The sequence below is a fragment of the Haliotis cracherodii genome, unplaced genomic scaffold, assembly GCF_022045235.1.
Source record: "Haliotis cracherodii isolate W230 unplaced genomic scaffold, xgHalCrac1.p SCAF_1, whole genome shotgun sequence".
In the NCBI taxonomy this organism is placed as follows: domain Eukaryota; kingdom Metazoa; phylum Mollusca; class Gastropoda; order Lepetellida; family Haliotidae; genus Haliotis; species Haliotis cracherodii.
In genome coordinates, this window is record NW_027266264.1 from 9,078,508 (window position 1) to 9,095,567 (window position 17,060).

Consider the following 17,060-nt stretch of genomic DNA (forward strand, 5'->3'; position numbering starts at 1 on the left):
TTGGTGTTGGCAAAAGAACAGGGAATAGCATGATGAGGGTGTCAGAATTTTAGTTCCTTCAATAAATACTTTTACTTCAGTAAAAGAATGTGCAGGCAGACAGACAGATTTTCATTTTCTTTCATGTGTAAACGCTAAAATGTTGCCATTCAAGATAGTCTCACTCTATATGCAATGCAAACCAAGCTTAGCATCCTATTTTCATCCAGCAAATCGAAATAATGTCCAAAAACTCATTCTTAATTTTGATACAGGACACAGGTTCAAGGGAATTCAAAGACAGCATTGAATATGCTGAATTGGGCAAATGTGGTGTTATATCAGTGCTGAAGTCTCCTGGCAATTCACAACTGCCTGCTTAGGGAAGAACAGAAGCAATCATATGGGCAGATCAAAGACTTGGAGGCAGAAAGTATTAGCAGCCTGAACAAAGGCTCATAATTACATCCCCCGCCTGGCGTTAGTTAAGAGCTGTCCTTCTTCAAGTGTATCATGTGAAGGCAAACCGGGGATTCTGTGCTGTAACTTGGTTAGAAGACGCTACATAAATAAACTGTCAGAAACAAAAAGTACCTAAAATATATTTAAAGTACAATGTAGAATGTCAAAATTGATGCTTAGTGAAATCCTGTCAAAATATCGGCACAACGCCCATTAACTAATATCCTTGAAGGCAGTAAGACTCTTACCACCACTGCAGTCTAATAATGACTTCCTGCTTGTCTCCAACCACAGGGGTGGAAATTAACCAAGAATGTCTACTAGCCGGAACAGTGATAACACATAGGCATACCCCCCAAATGTTTGACATTCTACAAACCCTTAGGATACCTTTAACATTAACAAAACTAGTCCGGACTAGTTGGGTCATGCTAATTCCATCCCCAGAACTGTGGCATAATTTCAAGGGTCCCCAGGATTTCAAGTGAAACTAGGTGAAACTGTTACTCCTTTCTATCTATGCATTGCTTTTCCATTTATAATACATATGTGAACAACACATAATAAAAATTATTCCACCAGTATCGACGCTATGTCTTAATCTAGTCTGTCTCACAGTCCCTGAACCATATTATTTCCCTTCCACCAAGACCTTTCAGTGGTGCAAAAGCCTTAAATGAAGCAAGTCTAGATTTTCCTCAGGCTCAGGGATCTCCTATCTCAGTGGGGCTCCTTTTCAAATTAAATGAAGTTATATGTTTCTATCAAAATTATCTATTTTTAGAGACGATGCGTTAGTCTAGACTTAATCATGTAAGTAAGTCTAAATCAAAAGGCTAGTGGCTTAAGTGTTTGGTCGTCACATCAACAGTCCAGGTTCGATTCCCAACATGGGTACAATGTGTGAAGCCCATTTTCCCATCCCCCACCATGATATTGCTTGAATATTGTTGAAAGATTGGAGACAATTCTGACTCACAAAAGCATCTAATTTCTGATGGTGTTGCTATATAAACATCATCCCTACATCCCCAGTGGTTACACTTAAGATGAATTATATACTGATGGAAATTAATATGGGAACATTTAGTTTTAGAGACAGTAAAATGCTATGCTATCATGGGCTCCCAGCCTTGTCTACCAAATACACATGGGAAACAATGCACACAAACACATCGCAACATTTGATTCTAACGTGTTGAATTTGTATGCACACTACCGCATTCGACGTAATAAGCGCCCAGGGCGCTCTCAAAATTAGAAATAGGGGGCTCTTATTGGAATATTATTTGTTGAAAAAAACAGAGTTAAAAGAAAAATTTCGTGGTTTATGCTGACAGCCTGAAATGTTTATATACGACAGATATTTTTTTCCTGAATTTAATTGCCCATAAATGAGGGTGCATATTACACACAAGTGCGTATTATACACGAATAAATAGGTCTTGTTTACATTGATCAATCGGAAGGGGTGCTAATTGGGATTGTTCACTAGCCAATATCTTAGCAAATATCGCCATTGGCGCTTATTAGAGCGGGGCGCTTATTACATCGAATACGGTATTTCAAATGTACTGACAGTAAAGCTTATTTCCCTATATATTTCAGTGTTCCCTTATTTATTTCCATCAGTATATGTTACATGAGGGGGAGGGTACATAAGCAAATTAAAACACTATACATTGGGACAGTTAAAGATATTATACAGTAATGACAATAATAAGACACAATGTCAGAACATATAGCAATAGCACTGTGGTGGAGTGAGTGAGTTTGGATTATTAGCAACGTTCCAGCAATATCACGGCGGGGGACACCAGAAATGGGGTTCACACATTGTACCCATGTCAGAAATCAAACCTGGGTCCTCGACGTGACAATAAAATGCTTTAACCATCAGGCCACCCGAACGCTCTCATCATGGCGCAAACAATTCTTTGAAATAAAAGTATTTTTAAAAAATAGAAACATTTCTCCTCTGCTGATTTCAAATGATGAGTCAACATGATCAACGAAACTAGATTTGCCTGAGTAACATCTAGACCAAGGATTTTTATGAAAAATATTTTAAAAAATACAAATTTTCTACAGCTCTTTTTTTTATGAAGCAGGACTCATGGTGGCATAGAGAGATAAGTCATGGAGGAAGTGGTCTTCATCTTTAACCTACAGGTGTGTCACATGACACACAATCTATTACATGAGAAGCATCGCTATGTATTGTAATAGCTACCTGAGCTGATTAGCTAGCTATGATTCATCTCCCTCAAGCCAGTGCATGTCAGGGTGAACTTTAACTAGAGTACACATGGTATAGGCATGTATTATGACCGTAATTGGGTTCACTGTTCAGCTATGGAGATTTTGTATCACGGTGTAGAGCTGGTTGTTGTTCAACACGCTCGTTCACTGGCTCTCAGAAATGACAGCCCCACCAAGAATGTCAGATTCACCTCGCACAACGCCTACCGCCCATATGCATGCATTTGAACAAGTGGTTAAATGTGCAAACAGCTATTTGTAGAAATGGGTCATCTGGCATATTTATTCGTACCGAAGTGTTATTATTTGTCTGGCTGGACACGTCTGGGACAACATGGGGTTGCCGGGCCTCACACTGCCAGTTATCTAATGTGATTCACAGTGCGAAGGGTTGCATGGAGCAGTCAGGGCTGTCTTCTGAAGAGAGAAGTTACCACCTGCCGATCAGGTGTCTCATTAGTCACACATTTACTACCGGTTAAAGGCTGTCATAAACTTAGTAATCTGGTAATAGCTCGAAGTAATTATAGGACTACTCCAGTAGATTAACTGTTGATCCTGGGTGTCAGTGGGAGCAACTGGTCCTTTCATTGTATGCGGGGAACGGGCACTAATCCTTAAGGATTAGACAGAACTTTAAGACTCCCACCGCCTTTGTTGGATCATCTGAGTACTTAGTTGAGATGACTAACAGGGAAACGATTATGAATAGCATCTAGGAGTTAGCATGGTTAACATGACACTGGTAGAAACATGACAAGGACAGGATGTGACTTAACATGAGTAACTTTGATGACATGATTAACGGTCACAGTTCATCCTGCCCTCTATCATCATGATCACAGGCGTACTAGAAGATAATGTAGAATATGCAATTGAGGTATTCCATAGCAGGTGTTACCTAGTCTGTCTCTCACATCCTAGAGAATAAACTAAAAAAAGAGTCCAACTCAAGTCTAAACGGATTTCGCAATTTTTGCCTCAGCTGTAAATTAAGGATTGCTCCACATGGACTTTATGTTGTTTTATTTTGTATGATTTTGTAGATATATATTTTCAAAATGACAACTTTATGTCTGGAACGAAATGTCAGTCGAGGTATTACCATCCTTACTGGATGCAATATATGCATAGAAATTTAGAATGGATGCAAATAATATCCACTGCTTGTCAAATCGGCTGTAATAGAGCGTGTTTGAATTAGTGAAACATCTTAATGTAAAGCAGCTAATATGATTCAAGTGATTTTTCTGTTCTGATAAGAAACACAAGCAATGGTCGGACAATGCATGTTAGACTTTCTTCACTAAAAACTAATTTTGGATTCAACAGGGCCTCCTATCCATAAAACATATAAGGCATCACACATGTATTGTAGTTCATTTAAGGATTGTTGTCAATTGTCTGTGCATTTAGCGAAGGATAAGTGTCTTAAATTGTATTAAAACGTGTAGCATAGCAGAGCACTTTTAAACTGAATTTTGACTGTCCAAAAAAAGACGTACAATTTCTATGGTCAGTCATTTACAAACTAAAAACACCATTCACCTTCAATATTTAAACAAATATTTGAAATCAAGAAATCGATACATCACGCAGAACTTGATTTAGCTACATAACACATGCACCAGAGCAACCTATTAGTGAAAAACACAACAAAATATTTACGTCTACATGCACAAAGTGCATGTAAAAAGAAAATCAATTTTTTTTTACGAACATCTGCATATTAATCTTTGAACACATTCAATACCTCTGTAAGCTTATTTATCAATCCATGCAAAGTCAATAATCCATTTCTTATGCGTAATTTGTCTTTCATTTTTGGGCTTTACGTCAAAGTGTGGGGACTTCAAGATTATGTGCATGTTTCAGATTTGATAAATTTACAGGTGGAGCAACCTGGTTTTGTCTGGTGCAACAAGGTTTACATGTCAACACACACCTGGTGCCAGTTGTATCAAGTCCCTAAGATTGAATCCTGCATCATGCACACTGTCAAAGTCAGCGAGCAATTAGGGTTTAACACAGCCTTCTGCATGTCATCTGTAGTGTAATCATGGTATTCATGGCAATGATGAAGAATAACTGGAGAATATTCCCCCATGCTAACCTAATATGACCTTTTTACAAGATAGATTTGTCCATATCTTGCACAGAATGACAACACAATACAGAAATGTCAACAGCCCTTGATCCCTTCAACATGATATATATGTCCATGCTTCCTGGTAAACAGAAATCATCCTATTGGCAGATAGTTCCTAGTTTCCTGTTTGCTACAAAACGATGCTTCATGCCATAAAAGCAAACTCCCTTCTGCAAAGAAATGACTCTTCACACATGAAGAGAATTACATCATGGCAAAATCGGTCGTTTCATTTCCAGGTATTTCCTCAAACAGCAGTCTATTTCTACAGCAGAGTCACCATTATGATTGATATTCGCTGTGAACATAAACACTACACAAATTAATGGGAAAGTAATCAATGAAATGAGTGCAATGGGAGTTCTCTCACGATAAACCAGGGAAATCAATCAACCAAGATCAATACAGAAACTGAATGATAATATAACTCCTACGCACCTATTTCTTCACTGAGCATGCTCGGGATGACTAGTGTCATGAACTAGCCTTGCGTATTGCAACATAGAACTCTACTGGCTTAGGTACTGGCATTAGTCAAACACTATGTGGTTTGTTTAGTTTTTTTGGTTCGTTTTGTTTGTTGTTTTATTCCACACTCAACAATATTCCAGCTATAGGACAGCGGTCTGTAAAGATTCGAGTCAAGACCAGACAATCCAGTGATTAATATCATGAGCATCGATCCACGCAACTGGGATACGATGACAGGCATCAACCAAGTCAGCGAGCCGGACCACCCAATCCCGTTAGTCGCCTCTTACGACAAGCATAGTCGCCTTTTACGGTAAGCATGGGTGGCTGAAGACCTATTATACCCCAGATCTTCATGGGTCCAGCAGTCAATAAATTCAGTATCTTGCAATGTTCAAACTTGTTTGTTAGCCCTTTCACAAAGTCTGCTTGGTGTCCTGCTACTTATTCTACAGGTGTTGCAGCTATGCATCAAGATGATGCAGATAAAATATCATGTTTCTATAAGGCTGGAATTCCTAATGAATCATTTGAACCCTACTCTGCCGTAATAACTGAACAGTTTCAAAGTCAGTAACAATTTGAAGCAGAAGGGTGAAGTGACACTGATGCTTAGCATGTATCGCATGCTTAGGGCTGCCAGGAATGCATCGAATTGTCGATGTATGACAATACCTTTGCCATGATGTAAGTAACATGAGATACCATATCAATACCAAATATTATATAGAATAAAATATATGAATGACTGTTGTTCAATGCTGCTGTCAGCAATATCCCACCGATATCCCGACCACCTGGAAACATCCACAAGTAGATCAGGCAAAACAGTGAGCACAAGCAAGAGCAACGATCCACGTCATCAGGGCACGCCACTGTGCCAGCAAAATCAGTCTGACCACCTGATCCACATAAACTGATTCTGACCACCTGATCCACATAAACTGATTCTGACCACCTGATCCACATAAACTGATTCTGACCACCTGATCCACATAAACTGATTGTTACAAACATCATAACTTACAGGAAAGCTACCCTGAGAATCTCCAGAAGGTATGAGGACATAAATGCTAAATATCACCATTTCCTCATTCAGAGCTCCAGATAAGCTGCGTATCTGCGTGAAATACGCATAAAAAATGCAGAAATACGCAGTAAAATAAAATCCAAGCGTATCAAATACGCAACGAACATTACTGATATGCTACACAAATAAAACTTGTGCGTATCATCAAAATAGTGTTAAGTAACCCTGCATATTCGATTAGCAAATCAGCAACTTATTTTGAAATTATAAACGGGCATTCGATCAACCTTGCCAAACGATGACAGTTACATCATGATCATTTGCCATCACACTTTCTTGGGGAAGTATCGTGGTATTTTTGAGTCCTATAAAGCTCTCGAACCCACACGACACCAGTTTGCAGGGACTAGATGAATAGTGTTTTTAAATGGTATAAGGTAGGGATGGGACGGGTAACTCGGTACCCGGGTCGAGTGGGTTCTGAGTATGACCCGGGTACCCACAGGACTACCCGGACCCATGGTTAGTCACGTAATATATTGTTTAATGACAAACAGTACCTAAAACTCTATGGTTACACTACAACTCACTAATGTTCCCATTTCTTTCTGACTATGCATCCATTCCTTCTGAGTTTTATATATTTGAATTAAGATGCATGAACTTCATGTAGTAAACATCAGTGTATGCATGACCAGATCACTTTATACATGTATGTAAATACATTTTGCCAGGGCTATGGTCAAACAGTTTGTACCTATCTCTAGATATCTACAGCGGGTATCCAGGTAGGGTCGGGTCATAGAGTGATGGGTACCCAGTTAGTAGTTTTGGACTCGTCCCAGCCCTGGTTTCAGGTCATTTCAGGTACAAGAGCTCATTTCTCCCTGCCCCAGTGGTGACTCCGTACAGGCAAACTATTAAAGAAGAGACATATTTAAACATGACATAGAACGCCATTAATACTTGGTAAATTGTTTTGGTGAGTGGATAAGTGCCCATTACTTTCCCTTCTGAAGACGTTATACATTTTATTAAATATCTCTATGTTGGGTCTCTTGTTATACACTTGATGATCACTGATGAGGCACAAAGCTCTCACACTGTATAACAAGACAAGCATTAGTGTGTGCTTTTCTCTTGTGATACAGATACTGTCAAACATCTACCATGTCAACAACAAGGATCAGCATCTTCCATCATTTCATAGTTGTCAAAACAACAGGTTGTTGTTTAATGTCAGTTTGTAACTCTGTCCTTGATACACAATAAATGTTGAATCATCTTTGTATTCTGCATGAACAGGCATGTGTAACAGCTATGATTCATCCCTCTCACATGTCAATCTTGTTATCAGAAGACAGGTAGGTAGAACAGCTTGACAATACACAACAATATGAGAGTACAGTCACATCCAGCAAGACATTATATGATGAGTGAGTGAGTATGGTTTTAGGCCGCTTTTAGCAAGATTCCAGCAATATCACAGCGGGACACACCAGAAATGGGCTTCACACATTGTACCCATGTCGGGAATTGAACCTGGGTCTTTGGCATGATGAGCGAACACTTAACCTCTAGGCTACCCGGCTGCCCCTCCTACTCATTACAGGTATATTCCTCATGACCTACTGTACTTACGTATGTTATCCTTGAGGGTTTCGACTGCTCAGAGACTTCCGAACAATACTGCCCACTCTGTGACGAGGCTGGTGACAAGCAAACGCTTTAACCACTAGGCTACCCGACCACCCCCATTATATGATGCATGCATTATAACTCATAATAGCCCATGCATCATAACCCAGAATACTCTTTGCATTATAACCCAGAATACACAATGCATGATTACCCATTATACTGACCCTGCATTATAATGTATAAAAATCCTGCATTATAACCCATGATACATGTATAACATATAAACCATAATCCAGTGATAGAATGGGTACTAGTTCCATAGTCCTTCCCAAACTGCCCAATAGTAAAAGTATCAGAAGGACTAGTAGATATTTGTTATTTTTAAGGGTTTTTCCATATGTTATAATTATAAGGACTAGTGGATCAAAATTGTTAGTTTCTCTCTCACTGTAATCATTCATGTATGTAAGGCAATATGAACCATAATAGTCCATACATGCACTATGTACCACAATACTCCATACATGTATGCACTATGTACCACAATACTCCATACATGTATGCACTTTGTACCACAATACTCCATACATGTTTTCACTATGTACCATAATACTCCATGCATGTATGCATTATGTAACAATACTCCATACATGTATGCACTATGTACCACAATACTCCATACATGTATGCACTATGTACCACAATACTCCATACATGTATGCACTATATACTACAATACTCCATGCATGTATGCACTATGTAACACAATACTACATGCATGCATCATAAACCATGATTCTCAATGCATGCAGTAAACCACAAAATATCATCAATTGTATATTCTACAATACTGTAAAAATGGTCACATTTGTTTTGCTACAATTTTAAAATAAAACAGCTTATAGGTTCTAAATTGTTTTACCTAGGACAAGAAAATCTGTATCTTGCATGTCTACACTAGTTTTTCATTTATATTACACTTCATTTTCTCTCATTTTAATACCAACGACAATTTAACAGATACACAATAATGACAAGCACAGATATCATGATCATGATGAACACTTCTCTGTGGCCCTGAATAAAGTGATGTCCTCATATGTATGCTACAGTGCTATGTAAATAGCTAACCTCTTATGGCACAGGTGATCTCAGGTGTACTACAGAAATGTGTAGATGATCAGGATGATTCACCCATATGTTTCCTTGTGACTGAAATTGGTCATGGTAATATGATTCTGTTGAGATTAGTCCTACTGACCATGGCTGGCGGTTATAGCTGATCTATACAATGTGGTGGGCTAAATCACCATACCAGGACATATCATACTTTAGCATGACATCTGATATTCGTCACTGTCGGTATCATGAGTACTAGGCAATGTGTGGCACTCTTATAATTCATGATGCCAAAAGAGTTATATTTGTAATCACACATATAAATAATACAAGTATAAGTCATTCTATACATATCTTGTAAGACAAAGATTAAAAAAAAAAGCAAGCTGATGTTGAGTTCATAGATTTTTCTGTCACTGATATATCACTTCACTGTCTCCCTTTAAAAACCTTCAAAAATAAAATACATGACATACAGTACTTGATATCTAATTATACTATATATTTATGGGCAAAGTTTCAAAAATCAATTATTTTAAATAATTAATCTAAAGGGCATGCATCTTCATGATCTATGTCCACAAAACAAAACAAATATGGTCTGTAAAACATAGCGTCCTCACTTAATGACTTATTTATCAGATAAGTCAAGGACATGACAAAAATGTCAAATATTCCAACAGGATACACAAACTCACGATATGATAATTACAAAAATAGTGAGGTGACAATACGAGACACATCATGGTACGGAATGTCAAGCAATCAGGATATCGATGGTCAATCTGTCTTGCTCTTGCATCCATCACCTACACTGCCCTCATGCCACAAACATTATTTTGGTCCTACAGGTGAAAAAGGCAACAGTGCTGTGATGCACAGATATTTACAGTGCACAGACACAATTCTGTGGGAATTAATCAATGGGTAACGTGTCATTGTGTATGTCAACCTACGCTACAAATCAAATCAAAACTTGATGTATTCCATTAATCATCCTTCTCTAACTAAAATCAATATGTTGGTGTCAAAATATGCTCATGTCACAAGCCTGTAGACATACTGCCACAGCAAGACTATTTACACTCCATCGTTAAAGCTCACCTGAGTATGTCCTCAACTTGACGAGCCAGGTAAACTCCTAGACCCTGTGTACACAGTCCAGGTCCTACTACAAAGTGCACCGGTAATCAATGATCCTATCAATGTCACAGACAATATGAACTATCCAAACAGAGACTCCCCCTCAAATTCCACACATCCAGAAGGCCATTCGGCACCTGAGTGTAAGGCTCTGGGTCAATCTATGAGAACTCTTGCCCCACTTTCACCTAATGGTTGTCATGAAATTGGTTGAGAAGAATGTGTCATCCAGGCCACAATCCCACACATGACCTCACTCCCACAATACGAGGAGGAGTGGAGAGAGAAGTGATCCCGTCGTCTCTTATATTGTCATGAGTGCAGAAGAGTAACATCCCTCAACATACCAAAGTCCACGAACCGATCCCATCCAATATACCATGTACACCTACACCATGTACACTCAAGAAATGCAGGTATATATCCTGCTGTATGAAATTCCTTACAGCAAAAACCTTTGTGTATTTCATTCAGAAGTATATCTACAACTACTTCAGGAGACAGGATATCAAGATAAGCTTTGATGAATAATACAGCCTCGTAAGTAGTCACTGGGTAACGTGTCACTATTCAACAGAATTTCTTTGAAGATTCTGTCTATCCTGAGTTATCAATTAATAACATAGAACACAATGAGTTTTTACAGCTTTGTCACTATCTCCAAAGAATAAATGCATCATATATTGATCCTTGCTGTCTGGCAATCATGGATATGTTGAGTGAATCATTACGGTGTGAGTCAACTAGGTCAATACCCTGCATATAACAGCATTATCATACGTAATAGTCTGAGTGAATATGTGGGTTACAGAATACCTGGAAGGTTATTATAATAGGTTCATGCATAGTGAATATCTGGATTACAAAGGACTGTATTTCCCTGAGTAACCTCACTGTGGCTGCACACAACACTCGGTTCATGTATACCATGTATATAGGAGTATCTGGCTAGGGAATATCACTAACCACCCCCTGTAGAGGACAAGGAAGAGAAGGAAACAGCCCCTCACTGCCTCACACTGCACTTGATGATATAGTAGAATTCTCATCTGGCAAAAGTGGCATAAATGTAGATCTTATGTCACAGGGGTCATAGGGGCACTTCATTATTGTCTGACATCTTCTCATAATCATTATCTTCCCTATGGTGAGTTCAGCCAGACTAGGTCCTCAGCACCATGTGGGGAGTTCAGCCAGACTAGGTCCCCAGCACCCAATTGGGAGAGATCAGGTAAGACTAATTCCCCAGCACCCTGTGGGGAGTTCAGCCAGACTAGGTTACCAGCACCCTATGGGGAGATCAGGTAAGACGAAGTCCCTCCTATGGGGAGATCAGGAAAAACGAGGTCCCTCGCACCCTATGGCTAGATCAGGTAAGACTAGGTCCCAGCACCCTATGCTTGTCGTGAAGCGACCAATACTATCAGAAAGAGATGGTCAGACCTGGTGGCTTGGTTGATTGCGTGTCTTCATACATTGATGTATGGGACACTGCACAGAATATCAATCAATGATGTGTCTGGTCATGATTTAATTATTTCAGGCCAACATAATATAGCTGGAAAATTGCTTTACATTCATAAAGGTAACACTACATCCTATCCTGCCACTGTGGCCATGGCTATTAGTTTCACATACAAAATGTACCGCTAAGTCAAGGGGGCCATGTCATACCTGGTGTACAAGGGTACAAATTGAAGCACCCCCAGATTCAAATACTATACCAATAATCCCTCAAACCCCTCAAGTTCTGCCTCTGCTTCTTTAAGGACAACTGACGTGCCTGTTATCATACGACCCATCATCAACATCATGGAAATATATACTACTCCACTTGTGATAGGGGTATTTTTGTCTTTCCATGATACACAAAAGTCGTGTATATTTAAATAGAATGATAGATGATAATCCCCTCAAAAGCTGAGTAGCATAGTTAATTGTTATGATTAGTTATCCTAAATAGAAGCTACCAGTTCCAGAACTATACATCAGGGTTACAACTAAACTGAAAAGCTTTACAAACCAGGGTAAAGATAAAATGCCATTGTAATGTTAAAACAATGGAGAAATTTGGAAACTTGTACTAGCCCACAGGAATTTGTATTAGCCCCAGGCTAGCTGGCTGGCGTTAATTTCTAACCGTGTACACTGCACTACAGAGCTTAATTATGTTAATACATCAGCTTCTTTCAACGTGCTACTGCGCTTCAAATCACCTTTATTCAGTGCATGGTAAACCACATTACAAGCATCATAGCCGACTTGTATGCATGATACGCATGCATAATTGTTTGCTCCATCCAGCTGTTGGCTGTTGTTGGATGCAGCTACAAGCTTGCCACAACACACCAAGCTGGGTGACAGAAGTACATGTCCATATCATCAACACCGACGCATGACCAGTTGACTACATTCCCGGTTTGTGCTTACCATGCCAACGTGATCATGATGAAACCAAAACAACATGGAACGTGTGGAAACTTTTCTGTAAATTTGTTTTCTAGTTTGGTTTCTTACTGTCATGACACATCCTTCTTTCAGCCCTGGTTCTGATCATTGTGTAAGTCGTGGTGACTGGGTGCATGTCCTGAAGTCATCAACTCGTTAACTTCCAGACTCACCAAACTCATTCATCAAGGCTTAACTGAACATACTGAAACATTTCCGAAAACACTTTGATCAAATTAAATTATTTTTAGAATCCTTTTAGCAGCAGTTTGATGTTAGCTAAAAATCTTACTTTGGGGGTGGGGGTTAACAGGTCTGCAAATATTTCAGCCAACGAAATCAACCTTTTTGCAATTCAAGCCAATAAACTACAGTTCCAATTGCCATGTTTACACTATAAAAGAACAGCATCACTATTGAAGTTGTAGATGAAATGAAAAGATACCAGTTCAGAAACCTTCCATGCATGGTGTCAGTGCTGCTCCACCAGGTACATACATTATTCTGCTACGTTTTGAAGTCATTAATGCAATTCTGCCTTTCCTGAAAGTCTCCTTGGGGATGCCAAAATTGTACAATTACGTTTTAGGGTGATGAGAGTGAGTGATTATCGGTTAATAAATGATGCATCAGTAATGTTGCTGCTATCTGTGGTTTTGAGAAGGGGTGGGGTATGTCTCAAAACCCTTTTCAGCGGTAGAAACTAACATTTTTAGTCCTTATAACATGTATAATGATAACAAATAGCAAAACACTTAAAAATGGCATATTTCTACTAGTCCTTATGATACCTTAACTATTGAGCAGTTTGGCAAGGACTATAGGACTAGGGCTAATTTCTAACCCTGCTTTTCCCCCTATCTTCAAATATATTTTTAACAGCATTCTCAACATGACTATCAAATAGTGACAGTCCTTACACTCTCTGACATACATCACACTGCTTAACAACAAGATGAACCAATAGCCTCTTTGATCATATTCATCTAATAACATGAATTATCACCAACTCTGAACTTCCATTGTGCCTAGTGTATCTGAACATGCTGAAGTCCATCCCATATTACGTCTCCCATTTACTAGACAGTTAAAGACATGACCTGGGGTTTGTTTTATCCATATTGTGTCAAATGAATCATGAAACGAGATACACATTTGATCCTGTGGAGATCTGTGCTAATCCCAAAGACAACGACATGGAATACCTCCCATAACCTGCACCAACTATCGGTCCTGTCACCTGATACACATGCATTACCTGGACTCAAGAATCATCAATGAGTGGTCCCCATGTGTAACACAAACATACCTGACCAGTGACACATGCCATAAGCCCCTCACCTGGGGGCATCATCAAGTGACATCCAAGAATTATTTACCTGACAAGGTCGACGTACACATCGTCTGTATCTCTTCCTACATTCCTGTGTTTGACGGAATCAATCTGACAACCCTCAGCTCCAGACTGCTCCAGTTAACCACATCTTAGCCAAGGGTAATCATTAATGGAAAGAATCTCACTTTTCTTGTTTGATAAGTGTGCAGACTTGACCAGACAGCTCACTTTAATCACCTTAACCAGAGAACTGTCATCAAGTGGATCATTCAATTAGGCTATCACCTCACAACTGGGGCTATCTTCACAGCAACTTGGTAGGGAAATTTAAGTAAAGATTTGTTAGAAAGAGATGTGATGTGATGTTATTTTTCAGCCAGGGCAACACAAGCAAACAACATATCAAAATACACATGATACATGCTAAATATATTCCAGGGTAAAAAAGTGCAATATTGTCTCCATTGCTAGGGCACAAAATATGAGCTTTGGCAAACAGACGTTTCAATTTCCATAATTCCTTGCTATAATATTTGATCATGGAAATATACAACGATAAAGATATCATTATGACATATATACAGTGGTTTCCATAAACACATAGTATACTACCAAGCAGCAATCAGCGAACAGAATTATTCATTTTTTCAACGTGTGGTTAATATTAATAATCATGATGAGAAGATGAGCACAATGAACTCACTTCAATTTGAGTAAATAACCTTTGGACAAGTCGAGTATTTACCTCATACAACAACATTTAGGGTGTGCTTCTCACATACAAATATTTCCCTGCAAACAAGTGTTTATGAGTAAACACCTCCGTCACCATGGCAACTGTTCCTGTAAACATCTTCCACATGCCTGCTGCCTAACAGGCTACAGAACCAACATGTCTAAAGTACCCAACCTATTCATTAGTGCACTGAGGCAAAAAACAGCCAAGATATACTGCAATAGCCATTACCGATGTTACCATATGAGCATGAAATTGTCAAAACATTTTTTTCAACCCGTGCTTTATCCGTGCTACTGGTAACCCTGACTCTAAGATATCAGATGTGTATAGGTTCTGTGACAATAAATACTGGTTTAGAACAATGCTCAGAGCACAACATTTCCTTTCAGTGCGATGGGCTTAATCTGTTGAACATGAATGTATATAAAAAGTTGTTATGATAACAGTACAAGAACAGTAGCATGCACTGAGGTTAATGGAGGTGCCTGGTATCTAGGTGTCTATCACAAACCTGCACATAAGTTCCTCCAATATGTCTGGGAAGGTTATCTCTTAGCAACACTTGTGTGTTAAAAAAATAGAGAGCTCAGACTTTCTTTGTTATGGAAAGAAGAAAGCATTGTTGAATTCCCACATCTTTACCATGTATTCTGTAATTACATGAAAATAACTAATAATGTAAAGTCAACAGTATATATGTACAAGTAAAACCTAACAGGACTTATCTTCTCATCTGTATATTGAAAGTTCAGATATAGCCATAACAGCAAAAAGAATATCTTTAGGCGGGTGTGAGGTGAAGTGAAATGGGGTTTCTTGTCATGTTCAAGAATATTGCACTTCTATAGTGACATGTCGGCTATATGTGGCTAATCGTACATCCAGATTTTTGTCGGTTTTATAGCGCTAGTCCACTTACATACCATGGCGCAGTTTAACATGAATATCCCACTCAGACACAGTACACGTATACTGACTCCGAGCAGACCAGAGCCCAGCAGGGAAACAAGTACCAACTTAATGTGTTTTGGTATGACGCGACCAGGGGATCAAACCACAGGCCTTCCATTCTCCATGCAGGTGCAGTCTTAAGCATGTTAAGCAGATGTGATATTTTGAACATGATTGAATGATTTTTATCACTGTTCGATAGGATGTTCTACATGTTCTGTCTGCCTATATCAATACCTAATTTGAAAAATATCTTAAGACATTTTGGATGACAATCACCATGATCAGTCAATGTCCAAGAGAATTACCCGATCTATATAAAATAATAATCTTTATTTCTTCAAATTATTGGACGTGCTCATCTGAAAGGGGTAATTTAATTGGGTGTCAAAATTACATATCCTGATGTGTAAATTGGGATTTGGTCATTTGGAGTACTCAACATGCTCAAGGTGTAGGTAATGTACAACCCTTTCTGTCAGAATTCATTTCTGAGTGTGGTGTTAAACAACCATCATGTAAAGAGACACTCAGAACTATTACTTTTCTTTCAAATATGCTTATAGTGATGGGTAAAGGGTTGTTGCCTTTCAAAGTGACTGCCCTTTCATGCTTAGCAAAGGTTTTTACTTTCACATGATACAGATTGTGGTACACTGGTAAACAAGGTACATAAAGCCCAAAACAGTTAAAAAATGACATTAATTGACACCAAATTTTACTTCATCAAAAAAAAGAAATATTGCACTGATTGTAAATAAAGCATATCTGACTTCTGAAGTCAAAATGTAATTGTGCCTCGTTCTTATTCTGTTACACTGTGACATGTAAGATAAGTTTGTGCTTCTCGGTGCACTAAAACCACAGATCTGTTTTAAGCCAAAAACATTCTGCAAAATGCTATTGAAACTAGGACAGTGATTTCTACAGACAGTGGCAATTATCACATATGTAAATTAAAAGAATTTGTCCCATCATTGATTGCATTGCTGCACACATTCCAAAAAAACATTTGCAGTGAAAACTCTAGGTTTGATCATTTGATTATTGCTGAACACAAGAAAATGGAGATTCCATAAATTATCAAACAATGACACTTACCAAGCTGAGGGTGCAATTTTGAGCAAAAAGTTATGATATCCATAGACCTAGTCATGCAAGTTGACTACACTCAACTACATGTAGAAAGGAAATGTTGAATTCATGACCACTTCCAACTTGTAGACACAATTTACTGTGAATTCGTAGACAAACGGGACTGAATTTGTAGACACATTTTTTATATTGGAATTGATTGATAATAATTACTATTTTATTTAATTATTATTTT

General features: G+C 38.6%; 1 protein-coding gene across 1 annotated transcript in view; it reads right to left on the minus strand.

Annotated features, from left to right (window-relative positions):
- LOC139472118 (C-myc promoter-binding protein-like) overlaps nucleotides 1-17,060 on the minus strand; it is an 82,620-nt gene that overhangs the window by 64,238 nt on the left and 1,322 nt on the right. The window lies entirely within an intron of this gene.